This window comes from Psammomys obesus, unplaced genomic scaffold (genome assembly GCF_907164565.1).
Source record: "Psammomys obesus unplaced genomic scaffold, mPsaObe1.curated_primary_1811, whole genome shotgun sequence".
Classification (NCBI taxonomy): domain Eukaryota; kingdom Metazoa; phylum Chordata; class Mammalia; order Rodentia; family Muridae; genus Psammomys; species Psammomys obesus.
In genome coordinates this window covers 44,002,159-44,018,353 of record NW_026587216.1, presented here as the reverse complement: position 1 = coordinate 44,018,353, position 16,195 = coordinate 44,002,159, and positions in this window count along the sequence as shown.

The window sequence follows — 16,195 nt, the reverse complement described above, 5'->3', positions numbered from 1 at the left end:
CATGTGGTATTTGCCAAATAAATAAGAAAATTATCAAATAAACAATTACTGTATAGTCCCAAAATCTCAATATAATGTTTCAGCATGGAAAGGTCTAGAGCAGAGCTGGAGATCTAGCTTAACTAGTAGAGTGCTTGCTCGCCATGCACCAGGCCCTGGGCCCCATACAAAGTACGACATAAACCAGCTGTGGTGGTGTGATGCTGTAGGCTCAACACCAAGGAGATAAAGACAGCAGGAACAGAAAGAAGTTCAGGGCCAGCCTTGACTACGGGATGAGATTCTGTCTCAGGGTGAGGGTGTGTCTTCTGTGTTGCACAGGCTGGTTTAGACCTCTTGGGATCAAGCAATCATTCCATATCCTGCCTCAGCCTTTGAAGTATCTGAGACTATAGGTGTGTATCACTGTGCCTAGCTTATTTCATGACTTAAAAAATATTCTGAGGCTGGAGAGACTGCTTAGAGGTTAAGAGCTCTGCCTGCTCTTCCAGACATCCTGAGTTCAATTTCCAGCAACCACATGGTGGCTCACAACCATCTATACTGGGATCTGATGCCTTCTACTGGCATGCATGTGACCCACAGATAGAGCACTCAATATAAGCAAAATAAATAAATAAATCTTTTTTTTTAAAGTCATTAAAAATATCTGTATCAGCATGGACATATGTACGTGCAGGCAAGCGCCCACAGAGGCCAGAAGCATTGGGTTTCCTGGAGCTGGAGTTATCAGCACTTGGAATGGAATTTGGATCCTTTACAATAGAACTGGGCTCTTAAATGTTGAGCCATCTTTACAAGACCTTCATAACTTTTTAATGAAGGTGATAGCATTGCCATTCAACTTAGCAACAATGTATCTACAACTATAGTTGTACCTAGAGAGTTATAAGTTTGAAAAACTTTTCTTCTTTTACTTCATCATAAATCAATCCAAAAGGTTATTTCTCTTTAGTGTGTCATATGGCTTCACCATTCAAGTTAGAGCTCATTTAAAGCTAATGGCAGTTACTCCGCCTACATTATAAAAAGTAATAGATACACATGGAGGTTACATTTACAATAATGCCAAATCATACAAAAACTTTCTTAGATGAGTATCACTTCATTCTGGTTTCAAGGTAACACCATGGGTTGGGGGTACTCAATAAATACACCAATTCACAGTATTTAATTTTTATGACATGTATCATCTTTAGTCACAGGAAAAGCTAATACATCTGTCAGAAGAAATGTTCTTGTCCTTATGAGTAACTGCTGTAATTATTTGCTACATAACAAACCACATTAAGAGCTGGTTGCTTCAAACAACATGACTTGTTCATGATTTTCTGTAGGTTGACTGGGTAACTATCTGGTCAGACTTGCCTGAGCTTAGCTAGCTGACAAGTTTGCTTATAACTGGTTTCTGCTGGAACATATGAGGCTGTTGGGCATCTCCTCAAAATCTTCCTCCCAGACTTTCTCATGTGTCTGCTCATATCAAAGCTATACTCCAAGACAACACCAAAGTCAAAATACAGAGTTTCAAACAATGTTGTAAGGGAATTTTAACTCATAACATGGCTGTTCTGACAAAAGACCACCTCTGAAGACCTTCTAGGTCTGCGTGATCCAGTTAGAATACAAACACACCTTCAATCCAGGAGACAGAGGCAAGCAGATCCGAGTTCAAGGCCAGCCAGTATAGAGCAAGTTTTGGGTAAAGAAAAGCTTAGATCCAGTTGTGGTGTTACACGCCTTTAATGCCAAACAATGAAGGTCAAGTTAGTTTGTAGAAGGAAGCACCCCTGTTTGATGTCTAATTGAGTGGCAGAAAAAGTGACAAATCTGAGAAGATTTGACAGAGGAGGAACCCAACTCTCACAAAAAGAGAGGAAAGGGAAACTACTTAAGGGGCAATGCTGGGAGAGAGAGGAGGCAGTTTTAGCCGGACAGATAATACAGAGACAGGTTGAAGAGAGGAGGCTGTTTTACCAGGAGAGTTTTTACAGAGAGGGGTTAAATGAGAGAACAAGCTAGTCACAGTTGAAGGCAGAATGAGTCAGAGCATGAGATGGAGCCAGGAGATTAGAAAAGATTGATGGAATTAGTTTGAGGCCAAGCAGAGCAATTCAGAGCCTGAGAGAAAAGCCAGATTGAACAAGCTAGTTGGGAGAAGAGTTAGAACCAGAACAGCTGAGTTGAACCAGCCAGCTATGAGCTCAGAAAGAACAAGAAAGGGTGAGTTTATTAAACAGTAAGACAGAGGCTGAAGTTGTTCTAGGTCTAGGTTAGATTGTATGGCAACTAGAAGCTTCCAGGACTAGGCCTAGGTTAGCAGACAGAAGCAGTAGGCCTCCAAGACAACAATTGCTTCAGGAGAATAAAAGTTTCATTTACACAGTGTCACTTGTATAACATGTTTCCAGCACCAGTTGCTTTCTCAGCCTGAGGGGTTCAGGCTGACAGGCGACAGCCGGGGAATATTGCCCTGTACTCCCCTCCCCCCTCCCCCAAGAAGTACCAGGGTAAAACTGAGCCAATCAACACATGCGTCTACAAAAGTGACCGTATATAGCTAAAAACCCCAAAGACGATGCTTGAAAATAACTAGCCACCTAGTTATTTTGGCCAATCAGCGCAAAGCACGTGAGGCTTCCCCTTGGTCCCCAATCAGAATAGGGTAGCTCATCACCCCAGTCCTCCCTAAAAGCCTGTGTGCTTCTGTGTCCGGTCGCCATTTTGTATGAATGCTCAACCCCTGTGTGGTGGCTGTTTCTGCAGAATAAACCCTTTGCCTTTACATACTGTTTGAGTCTGGGGTCTTCCCTCAGGGATGCTCAGACCCTTACAAGCCTACCTTTGGCTCACAGTTGGAAAACTAAAAGGCTTCTTTCACTTTTAAAGTTACAAGGCCAGTGGAGGAGTGGGCAAGGTTTCTTGGTGCAAGGACCAGCAATCACATTGCAAAGGAGCATGGAACATAAGGAGACATTCTTAGAAGCCGTTGTTCAGTTACACAATAGTTTTCCCACTTTTTTCAATGCTTTATGTCCCCATTCCAGAAAAAGCAATTATATTCCAACTTACGGAATTCTGTTGTGCCCATATTACATTTTGAAAGTCCCTATAGAAACTAATAAGGAGATTTAACTAGTCTCTATTGTGAAGTATAGAACTAGAAACAGTGCAGTTTTTAAGAGGTTATACAAGAATCCAGTTAAGAACTAAGGAGTTAAAACAGATGCAGAGACCCAAGTCCAAACATTAGACAGGGAATCTTATGGAAGAGAAGGAAGGACTGAAAGAGCCAGAGAGATCAAAGACACCATAAGAAAACCTACCAAATCAACTAACCTGGACCGGTAGGGGCTCACAGAGACAGAATCACCAACCAGAGAGCATCCATGGGTTGGTTCTAGCCCCGCCCCCATATAACAGATGTACAGGTTGGTCCTCATGTGGGACCTCTAACAGCAGGAGGAAGGGCTGCCTCTGACTCTGTTGCCTGCCTTTGGCCAGCCTTGTCCTGCCTCAAAAGAAGATATACCCAGGCCAACCTGATATGCCGAGGCAGGCTGATATCTGTGGGAGGTCTCTCCCTCTCTTAGAAGAAAGGGAGGGGGCACAGGGGGAGGGGAGGGGAGAAGGAGGGAATGGGTGGAGAGGAGGGAGGAGACTTCCTACTAGGCTGTCAAATAAATAAATAAATTAGTTAATGAAGAAAACAAAGTAAAATTTAGAGGGGGAAGAAGAATTAAGGGGTTAATGCCATCTTCAGATTGGATTTGCTATAGAAGTTAGTCTAGCTCTGTCTATTGTATGTGACCTATGTGATGCTTGGTGCAATTTCTTGGGCCTCTGTAAGTACCAACCAGCAAGGTAATCCTCACCAGATGCCGGCCCTCAACTTAGGACTTTCCAGCCTCAGAAACATGATCCAGAATAAACTTATTGTTGTTGTTTTTTTGTTTTAACTTTTGTTTATTTGTTACCAATTTTTCAGTCTTAGATATTCTGTTATGGCAACATAAAATAAATTAAGAAAATTACCCAAGCCAACTTTGTGTATTTTCTCACCTAAGTCAGATCCAGGTTCATAGAAAGCTCTTTGAGATGATTCCACATGTTCGGGCCCTTGGGTAGAGCAGAATTGTGAAACATATTGGGGAATATGTTTCTGTTCCCTTTCATAGAGCAGCACAGGATTCTCCTTCCTTAGGACACCATTCTGCTTCTGCTGCTATTCCATTTCTGTCTGCTGCTCCCTATAACGCTTGGCCTTCCACAGAATCCGTTCTGTTCTGTAAGATAGGGCTTCTGTTGACAGCTGAGCAACTTTTTCAGCCTGCCATTTGCCAAAAGTGATTTGGAATTGTTATGTTGTGCGGCCTGAACTTAGGAACCTTTTGGGGTCCTGACAATGGTTCTGTGTTGCTACCTGCATCCTGTGGTCATCGCCTGGGCCAGGGACTTCAGATACAACCTCTGCGACTTCCGCCATCTCTCTCTCTGCTCCTCTCTCTGCCTTGATTTCTCCCCTTTCCTGGGCACCTTCCTCATCTCTCTCTCTCTGCTCTTTTTTCTTGCACTCTCTCTTGCCTCAGTTTCTCTCCTGGGGGACCCCCACCATCTCTCTCTCCACCTCCATCCAATAAATCTCTGTCATATGAGATCTGTTGTATTTGGCATTTTTACATAAATCCTAACAGGAATCACAAAGGCCTCTTTTCATTTAATACAGTCTCTTTAAATCCATATTTATATAATTCCCGGCTGAATGTAAAATATCCTCTACACACTCCTGTGTATGAACCCAGCTGGTGGTGCTTTTTTGGATGTGGTGGAATCTTTAGGAGGTGGCACCTTATTGGAGGAAGTGGATCCCTGGGGGTAGAACTTGATGTTTTCTAAACTATTCCTACTTTCTGCTCACCTTCTTGTTGGAAGCAAGAAGCTCCTTGCGCCCACAGATCACCAGGGAAACCAGGAATGTTAAGTATGCAGGCTTGCCCTTTCAAAGGAAAGGACGCATAACCTGTTTTTCCATACAGAAGGCTGGGAATTGGAAGTGATTTAACAGCCTAGTGATCTGCCTTATCTGTAGAGCCAGTCCAAAGCAGGCTCCCACAAACAGAAACAGAAGTGGCTAGTAGCCTAAGTGACCCTTACATTATCTGGATAGCCAGGGCTTCCCCCAAGCTCCCACAGCAGGACTAGAGGTGGCTAATAGCTCAGATGACCTTTATGCTATCAGTTTGACAGAGACCAGGCCCAAGCCTTTCCTCAGTCCTTAAGCTAATATATGTAGCCTATCTCTAGAACCCATCTTCTTGGAAGAAATGACATGTATTTTGAGTTGAGTTTCAATGTCTCCTTGTGCACCAGGAACTGTATTATACCGGGGAATTTTTTTTTCCCCCAAATTGTAGTATGTTTAAATATTCTGGAAATAAACCGACTGGCATTAGATTTCAAAAGTTTGATTCACCCCAGCAAAGTCAGGCTGAACCAGCTTCTTGCCTCTTCTCAGATCATTTTGCTATTGGCCATGACACCTTCAGGAACCCCCACAATCCTCCGCTTCCTGACTTCAATGCAACGTGACTAGAAGCCTCTTATACCTGCTACCTCTGTCCTAATACACTGTATCCCCTTGTAACCCCACCCTCCCCTTAAGCTGCTTCTTGTCAGGCATTTTTGTCTCACAGCTTAGTACAGGAAAATGTTATTAAGAGTGGGATCATTTAAAAAAAAAAAACTAATCAAGAGGGAGGACTCTGGCTAAAATGCTCAATCCCCATCCGTAAAGGCAAGGAGGATGGACATCAGAAGAAAGAGAAAACAGGGAATAAGTCAGGAGCCTGCCACAGAGGACCTATGAAAGGCTCTACCCTGCAGGGTATCAAAGCAGATGCTGAGAGTTATGGCCAACCTTTGGGCAGAGTGCAGGGAATCTTATGAAAGAAGAGAGGGACAGAAGGACATGGAGGGGACAGGAGCTCCACAAGGAGAGCAACAGAACCAAAAAATCTGGGCACAGGGGTCTTTTCTGAAACTGATACTTCAACCAAGGACCATGCATGGAGATAACCCAGAACTCCAGTACAGATGTAGCCCATAGCAGTTCAGTGTTTGTTAGGAAACGTGCGAATGTGAAGGTTACACGCAGGTTCAAAAATCACACCACGAGATCGGTTCCACGTGAGAGGTTTATTAGGGGAAGGGGGGAGAGGGGAGCAGAGAAACAGTAAGAGAGTAAGGAACAGAAAAGGAAGAGAGAGAGGGAGAGAGAGAGGAAGAATCAGGGAGTGGAAGAGGAAGAAGAGAGAGGGAGAGGGGAGGGCTCCAGTTCTCTTATAGGGTGATCAAGGGCATGCTTGGGTAATTCCAGGTGGTTAGGGTGTCTTCACAAATGCCTGATAACCGGTCTATCAGGTCCCTTGGGGCTGGCCATAGAAGTGCCTGCTTACTGATCCCAACAGTGTCCACGTGTGTTCCATAGTAATGGGAACAGGGACTGTCTCTGAACTGATTGGCCTGCTCTTTGATCACCTCCCCCTAACGGGGGAACAGCCTTACCAGGCCACAGAGGAAGAAATGCAGCCATTCCTGATGAGACCCAATAAACTAGGATCAGAAGGAAGAAAAAGAAGACCTCCCCTATCAGTGGACTTGGGGAGGGGCATGCGTGAAGAAGGGGGAGGAAGGGAAGGATTGGGAGGGGAGGGAGGAGGGAGCTACAGGGGGGATACAAAGTAAATAAAGTATAATTAATAAAAATAAATACAAGAAAAAAAGAGTGGGATCATTGTTGTGATAAATCTGAATGTGTGTGGGGGGGGTTAGGATTTGGAACTATTTTGCAGGAAAAATCTTTGAAAGTGTTTGGAACCTTGGGCTTAAAAGAAAAAAAATCCTTAAATGCTATCAATAGAACTTAATGGGCTACTCTTATTGGAATTCGAAGGGCCTGAAGTCTACAAAGACTGTGGAAAGTAGAAGGCTGGTTCATGGGATTTCAGACAGGAACAGAGACTCAATCAGAAACTGATGTAGGCTATTCCTGCTGTCCTGTCATGAGAACATGAATGATACCAATTAATGTTCAGGCATAAAGGACTAATTTTCTTGGCAGAGGAAATTTCAAGGCAGGGCAACACTCAATCTGTGGAATGGTCAATGTGCATCTTGATAGACCTAGGTCTGTAGTGAAAAGCAGCAGCAAAAAGATTATTTAAAATGTGCAACTTATTTGAAAGTAAAGACCCTAAACTTAGAATGAAGGTGGGGTTTCCTGCTTCTGGAAAGCAATTGCCTAGAGAATTGTTTTCCCAGGATGTTACTGTAGCCCCGGGGACCAGGCACCATCTTAAGGTAGCAGCCGAATTTGGCAATGTCTTTTTGTGGTACAGGTTTTGCAGAAACAACAGGTGCAATGTTGAAGGGGTGGGGTGGGGTCTTAAACCACAGTTGTCCCAGCCAAGCAATTTGTGGTGTACTCAGAGTTCCTGCGAGAGGCCACTGTGTGACACTGTGAGTGAACCTTAAGCTGTGGTGGAGACTCCGGAAGGGTTACGATAGGAGAGCCATGGTCCATCCATTAACGAAAGCTTCAAACACAGTGGAAACAACCCAAGAAGAGGAGCTTTGTGTCTACTGGAAGCAGGATTGGAAGGGCCATCTGTGCCTTTTTGAAATGAAATTATTTTATTATGAACATCAGATGCCAGAAAGGAACAAGCAATATTTGGTGTTTCCTCTGCTAGGTTTTAGTCTTGCTATGGGCCACATTCATTGCTATGCCCTATTCTTCCCTTTGAAATACATTTTTAAAAAAATAGGGAATCACTGTTAAGAGGCTGCTTTTCATTTCAGAAGAGACTGGACTTTTTTTTTTTTTCAAGACAGGGTTTTGTTAGGGGCACAGAGGTCCTTGTACTCACAGAGAAGCACTAAGAGAACAATGAATGTTAATCACCCAGGGGTGATTCCTCAGTGAAGGAGATAAAAATGTAATACCCACATTCCATTCAGAAAGCTTTGAGTAGATTTTGTTAATAGCCTGGTAACCTTTTGGTTTTCTGGGCAGGCAGAACCCACTCATATTTTCCTATAGAGGATGACCTCACCCAAATCCCCCAGAATGATTATCCCAGACTCTTCCCTTTCTAGACCATTACCCATCCTTAGGGGAGATGTCATATATACTTATGGCCTGCTGACCTCTATGCTATCTTAGTCAGAGATTGCCTTTTAGCTGTAGAGCCTCCTTATGGTCACTTGTACTTGTAAAAGAGTTTCTGTGCAGTCACACATCAAGCTTCATCAAGCTTTATTGTGCACATAGAATTGGATTGACTGTTGCCTGGAAACCTTTCCCAGATTGCACTGTTTTAAATATGCTGACAATGAACCACCTGGCATTAGACTCCCTGAAGCCTGATCCAGTTTGATGAAGTCAATCTTCACCAGGTTTTTGTTCTTATCTCTTCTTGGGATTCACAACACTGTATATTTATTGCAGGGACTCCCTCAGGGTTCTCTGTGTAGCCCTGGCTGTCCTGAAAATTACTCTGTAGACCAGGCTGGCCTCAAACACAGAGATCCACCTGCTTCTGCCTCTTGAGTGCTGGGATTAAAGGTGTATGTCACCACCGCCTGGGGACACTGGACTTTTAAAGTGTTGAGACTGTAAAAAACTGTGAGTACTTTTGAAGTTGAGCTATAATTAGCTTTCACAATGCCACAAGATGCTTTAAAAATAGCTGGGGGAGAAATGCCATCAACAATGTTAATCCTGCAAGCTACAATGACTGGCTGGCAAAATATGTGCATTGGTTTAATAGAGGCATGGCTGTTATGGGTTGATCAAGAACTTTCTGATTGGTGGTTAGGCTCATACCATAAGAGGGAACTTATGCCTGTTACTGTAAACCTGACCAAGAGCCTCGTAGATGGGATGGGGGTAGGTCATAGGGCATACCAGATCTTGCTAAAAGAACACACTATCAAACTGTTTTCTGAATACTTACCTCAGCTCTCATTCTTCAGCAGAGAAGACGCTTTCTGCAGTGAATAACAGTTAATAGTTTATACAGAGATTAACAACTGGTCTAACAAAGTGCACACATATACATACACACATATACACATAACACTAGTTAGGATAGAAAATGATTTAGGTATGGAACTCTGAACACACCAAGATAGGATAGATAATAGAATATTTTTCCAAGGTTGCCAAATACATTGGACTGGACATTGAGAATAAATATACCTTATTTATAGTTTTCATAATTATTATTGTATATAGTTTATTTTGTAAGAAAAAAAGCCTTTCATTGGACTTAAATGGGGAAATGTTGAGAGACTGTCTTGTCCATTATATAGATGCCACAACAGTCAATAAAAAGCTAATGGCCTGTAGCTGAGGCAGAATATAGGACATTCAGTAGGCAAAAAGGATTCTGGGAAAGAGCCAGGTAGAGAGTCATCTGGAAAGATGTGAGAAAGCTAGATACGATATGTTATACCTGAGCATAGGTAACCTAAATGTCTACTAATCTACGTGTAACAGAATGTACATTAGTATAAATGGGTTAGTTAAGTCACAAGCTAGTCAGAGAAAAGTCTAGCTATATGGTCTAAATATTTAAAATGTGTTTTGAGTCCTTATTCCACAAGCTTGGGGCTGTAAGGAAAAACTCCCACAGAGTATTACTAGTCACACTGTTGAGGGTCAGTGAAGTGGTTAGCTTCCCAGTCTGAGCTACAGATTATTGGAGGAAGGCACAGCTGTGTTTTCAAATGCTAGTTTCTGTACCTTGAGACCTGGTTACCACCCTCCCATGGGAAGTGTTGACCTATCTCCTGTAACCATGTGACGATAAGGAATGTTCCCTAATTACTCCTGATTGGCTGAATAAATGCCTACACACCTGGACAGGGCAGAGTGGGGTAGGTGTGGCCAAAGTTCGAGGGCTTTGAGGACAGGAAAATCAGGGGAAGAAGGAGGAGACAGATACCAGAAGAGGAAAAAGCAGAAAGCCACCATGGGTGAGTTTGGAGGGAAGTACATGGCTGGCATGGGTGAAGGAAGTGGCCCAGATGAAAGAATAAACAAGTATTTATGGAATTATGGATGGGAAGTAGACCAGATAGAAATTATTAGAGCAGATGGCCTGGGATGGGGGCTAGAAGGTAAACGTAGTTTAGAGGGTTAATATCTGTCTTACCCTAGGTAAGATAAGGCTATTCAAAAAATCTACCAGGTGTCTGTGCGTTTTGCTGATTATAAGAGTGGGCTACATAATACCACCATAATAATTATTAGGGTGAATGATAAACATCACGAGCCCGTACTTTAAATTATCCACAACAGCAGATGCATTCAACTAATGGCTTTTGGTTTAGTTGGGCTATATGATCGTATGACCTGGGTGTCCTCACTTCTTCCAAATGCAAGATGGGATTCCCAGATGGCAATCAACAGATGCTGCTTAGCCTCTTAAATCTAACGCTTTAGACCATGTATGAGGTCATATTTGCCATCTTCTTTTTTCTCATCATACATCACAAGATTCAAGTAGCAGAAGGGTAAAGCCAGTGTTTTGATGGAAGGTATGACAATATCACACACGTAGCCATATCAGTACAGGGAGATATTATTCACTAGGGGCCTTACAGAGTGATCTATTGCAGCTGCAAATTATATTTCGTGCTATGCAAGCAAGGAAAGCTTAAGGACAGTTCTCCATGGTTTGCCATTCTTGTAGGAAAGAGTTTAACAGGACTTCTGAAGTCTACCTGAGAAGTGTATTTTGGTGACTCCTTATGAAGTATACATTGTACTAAGATTTATGTTACTGTAAAGTTTATAGCTTCTTTCCTCCCTCTGTATGTGTAGAAATTTGCTCTACTTTTCAGGATTTTCTCTCAGTTTTTCTCCTTTAGGACAGAAGAGTTCAATATTGGTAAAATTTTATACACACACACACAAATACACACACACACAAACACACACACACACAAACACACACACACACACATATATATGTTGGCCTTTGAGTGGTGATGTTAGTTAAGCTAGAAAAATCTCTTTGTACCACATTTATCTTAATTAGCTTTTAAAACTGTGATAATACACTTTTTTTTCCTGGGGTATTTATGACAAATAAAAATATATATGAGATGTACAAACACTGCTCATCATGTAGATTTTTCATAATCTTGGGTGGGTTTGTTTGTTTGTTTGTTTGTTTGTTTGTTTGAAGGAGACCGTTAAGTAGCACGTTGAATTCTCATTGTGTCGTCTGTGCTTTATGTAAAACCTCTAGGATTCTATACCAGGCGTAGGGAATTCCTTGGACTTTTGGAAATGCATAATAAGGCATCTTGAGGACCGGAGCTGGACTCAAGAAAACAGGGTTTAGATTTCACAGTAAAGATGACATTTGAATGCTGTTTCATTACACCCATACTCTGAAAGTACAATAAGGTGTAAAGGTTGAACAATCTTTGAATCATGGAATTCTATGAAGCTTTACCATCCATTCCAGGAGATTTTATTACTTCTCCAGAAGAGTTATAAATCCTGAAAGGATAACATCATGTCAGGAGTCTAAAAGGGTATATAACATTTTGCAGAAAAGAGTAAGGAGAATTGAAAACTTGACTGCCGTTATAGAAAGTCCAGGAAAATGAGCAGAGAGGGAAGTAAGAGGTTTTCTTATTACCCGAAGCTCATCACAGACCAAGAAGTTATGTGAAATGGCTGAGGTACAGGCGTGAAATAAAACCAGTGGTGACTCAAATGCCAAAGGAAAGAGGCAAGGCTGTATGCATCCCTTTTATACAAGCAGCTCTCCCTAAAGCTGGAAGCCATGTTAGTGCTATCACAGGAAATCACTAGTGAGTTTCACCTTTCACTCTTGACGATCTTGAGTTCAGCCTTTTGTGATTTTATCAGCCTATCAATGTGCCATTCAGATGTTAGAGTTGTTTTTCTCTGATTAACTTGCTTGATACTTTTTTAATTTTTAATTTTATTTTTATTAATTACAGTTTATTTACTTTGTATCCCAGCTGTAGCCCCCTTTCTTCACCCCTCCCAATACCACCCTCCTTCCCTCTTCTCCTATACCCCTACCCGAGTCCAATGATAGGGGAGGTCCCCTTCCGTCTGACCCTAGTCTATCGGGTCTCATCAAGACTGGCTTCTTTGTCTTCCTCTGTGGACTGGTAAGGCTGCTCCCCCATCAGGTGGGGGTGATCAAAGAGCCAGCCTATGAGTTCAAGTCAGAGAAGGTCCCTTTTCCTATTATTGGGGAATCCTCTTGGACACTGAGCTGCCATGGGCTGCTTCTGTGCAGGGGTTCTAAGTTATCTCCATGCATGGTCCTTGTTTTGAGTATCAGTCTCAGAAAAGACCCCTGTACCCAGATTTTTTTGTTCTGTTGCTCTCCTTGTAAAGCTCTTGTTCCCTCCAGGTCTTTCTATCTCCCCCTTCTCTCATAAGATTCCCTGCACTCTGCAAAAAGTTTGGCTATGAATCTCAGTATATGTTTTGATAACCTCCTGGGTAGAGTCTTTCAGAGGCCCTCTGTGATAGACTTTATTTGTAATAGCCAGAAGCTGGAAACAACCCAGATGTCCCTCAGTTGAGGAATGCATACAGAAATTGTGGTACATTTACACAATGGAATACTTTTTAGCAATTAAAAACAAAGAAATCATGAAATCTGCAGGCAAATGGTGGGATCTAAAAATGATCATCCTGCGTGAGGTATCCAGAAGCAGAAAGACACACATGCTATATACTCACTTATAAGTGCATATTAGACATACAATATAGGATAATCATACTAAAATCTGTACACCTAAGGAAGCTAAGCAAGGAGGACCCTGGTAAGATGTTCAATCTTCATTCAGAAAGGCAAACAAGATGGACATCAGAAGAGGAAGAAAACAGAGAACAAGTGCTTGATACTTTTTACTATACTCACATAACCTAAACATAATCTTTATTCTCTTTGAGATATATATAATGTATATATAGGGAAAAACTAAGTGTTCCTTCATAACACTGAATGTAGTACCGCATATATATGGAATATGCAATAAAAGCTTTTCAATTAATTAGCCCTGGCTTGTCTCTTACAATCTTAATTTTAGCAGCAAAATTGGGGAGCTTCTGTATATATCATAGAATGCAAACAACAAGTTAAAAAAAAAGAAGTGAAATGCAAGAGAGTGGAATAACATGTTGTATAGAGGGTGCATAATTTAAAGTTGTGTGAAACTTTTTCTCTGCTGGGTCTAATGAAGACAAGGACAGAGGGATGACTTCACATACTAAATCAACAAAACTTGTTCTTCTTTAGTCACAGCTGCCATAGCTCTAGGGGAAAGGAGACTGACAGGTATCTTTGTGGACCTGATTTGTGAGCATGAAAGGGAACACATCAGTCTCTCCTGCCTTTCTCCAAAACACTAGATAAAAGAGGCTCTGAGAGATTCACTAGCAAAGTCTTGTAAAGTGTGGGAGAAAAAAAAAAGAAAGAAAAAAGAAAAAGCAAGTAGGAAAAGAAGGAAGGAAAAAAAAGTAACATCAAAGTTTCTGACCGGTTATGAAATCAGGGCAAAGGCTGATCTTCTCCAAGCCCATGGAGTAGGAGCACAGTCCAGAGAACAATGGCAGGTGAAGCAGCGAGGCCTGTGGTAGAGCTCAGCTCTTCCTCCTGCTGAGAGAGCACGTGGGTTTCCTGTAGAACAGATGAGAATGACTGCAACACTGGACAGTTGGAGCTGAGGAAGGGTGGGAGAGGAAGATGGACCCTATGGATGGAGAAGGCAAGTTGAAAGAACTTATGTTTGTGAGAACAATCTTCTTTTTCACTTCAGATCTCTCAAGCCAAATTGCTGATAGGGGACTGTCTTAGGTAGGATTTTATAGCTGTGAAGAGACACCATGAGCAAGGTGACATTTATAAAGGAAAACATTAACTGGGGCTGGCTTACAGTTTCAAAGGTTCAGTCCATTATCATCATGATGGGAAACATGGCAGTGTGCAGGCAGACATGGGGCTGGAGAAGAAGCTGAGAATTCTACAGCTTGATCCACAGGCAGCAGAAGGAGACGCGGAGACTGGGCATAGCTTGAGCTTATAAGACCTCAAAGGCCACTTCCATGATGACACATTCCCTCCAACAACGCGACACCTACTTCAACAAGGCTACCCCTCCTAATAGTGCCACTTCCTGTGGCCAAGCATTCAAACACATGACTCTTTGGGGGCCAAATTTCTATTCAAACCACCACAGGGAACAAAATCTAAATACTTCATTTGGATGAGAAATTAGATTTTAGAATTCGAGGATTTTTTAAATCACTAAATTGGATAAAAAATTATGAAGTTTATATAAAATATCATGATGTTATATGCACTATAAAAGTCAGGAGAATCTCAGGGAATTATTTGGAGAAAGCTACAGCCATCTAACTTGTGCTTTGATGAATTTGATTTTTTTAAAATATATCAAAATAGATAACTAGTTAAGTGGGTAGATAGACAGATTACATATATATAATGTACATATGAGAGAGACAGAGAGACAGAGACAGAGAAGTAGTGTTGGTATTATGTTCTTGTGGAATGTATACAATTTACCCTTGTTCATTCAGAAGCTGATTTCTCTGCCCCACTATCTGGTTTTAATCTGGACATTAAAACCAGATTAAAATCTGTGATGTTTATTCTAAGCTTCACCTGTCTCAACTTTGTGTAAACATGCCACCATTTGTTCTCTGTATTTTCAATAAAACACACCAGCCAATGCTGTGCAATGAAGAGAATAGGGTAGGATATCCTGGTCTAGAGGGGAGGAGGAGGAATCCAGTGGGGGTAGTTGGAGAGCCGAGATCGACAGGACGGGACGAGGAGAGAACCGGACCTAAGATATGACTAAAAGCAAGTATAATGTGGGAAATCTGAATGGGACAAAACTATGCAGGCTTGGAGGTTTAAGATGGAGTAACTATTGCCCAGCATTGTGCTCTAGGTTAATTAAATAAATCCTATTCTCTGGTGATTTTGATTTACAGCTGGCTTAGGAATAACCACAACATAATTAAAAGATAAATCTGTTAGGCTTACCGTGAGCCCAACTACCCTCCCGGGTTGAAGGAAACTCGGAAAAGAATCGCGGCAAACGCAAGAGGTTTATTCAAGCCATCCCGTTTTGGGGTTACCTTGCAAGTCAGAAAGGAACAGCCGCAAGAGACAAAAGCTTTGGGTATTTAAAGGAAAAAGCACAGGGAAGCTCGGGGGTTGCAGTTTTGGCAGCCTAGGATTGGGTGAAGGCCTATAGGGTGGTTGCCTTTTAAAATGATTGGTTCATTTTAGGGGCCCAAGTCCAGTCAGCCCTCCCCTGGACATCTGGACCAGTTGCCAGGCAACTCTGTCTCATACTGCAGATCTGGACATTCCTTCCTAGTGGGGTGGAAACCTTTGGCATTCCTTTGCAACAGGGTGGGTCTTGTCTCAATTCACCTTCTTCTTCCGATTTCCGGAAAAGTCCTGGGAGAACTTAGTTTCGTCTGGGGCATAGAATTCATAAAAAAAACCTGTAAAGCTAGCCTTTTCCTTTCAAATCAATATGAAACTTTAACTTTCAACAACAAAGAAGATGCGCAGGACTTATCTGAAATTCATGCTCTTCTTGATTCAGGTTTTTTTTTTTTTTTGTTTTTTGTTTTTTATCAAGAAACAAATATTTGGTACAAAATTTTTCGAAAAATAGGAAACAGATAAGGCCAATACTGGAGCCAAATCATTTCTTCCGATCATAGAGACCACTACAGTTGCAATAAGAGGTTGGGAAAACTGCTCATACATCTTGAAAATATGACAGTTTGTTTGTTTGTTTGTTGTTCTGAAAGTGATCTAGATCTAATTTGGAACTTTCTAAGCTTGCATGGTGCTTTTTGACCCTGTGGGATACGCGGCCTAGATGGTAGACTTAGGTCTCTGAGCATATGCCTGGGGGCTTGTGTCTGGGTCCAGTTGCCTGTCCTGTTCTCCCTTCCTGATACGGTGTGATGTGAGGATCCTCCAGTAGAGACTCCGCCCACTGAGCTCAGTGGTGCCTTCCCTGCTATTGTGGACTGAAACCACGAGCCAGTATAAACCATTTCCCCCTTAAGCTCCTG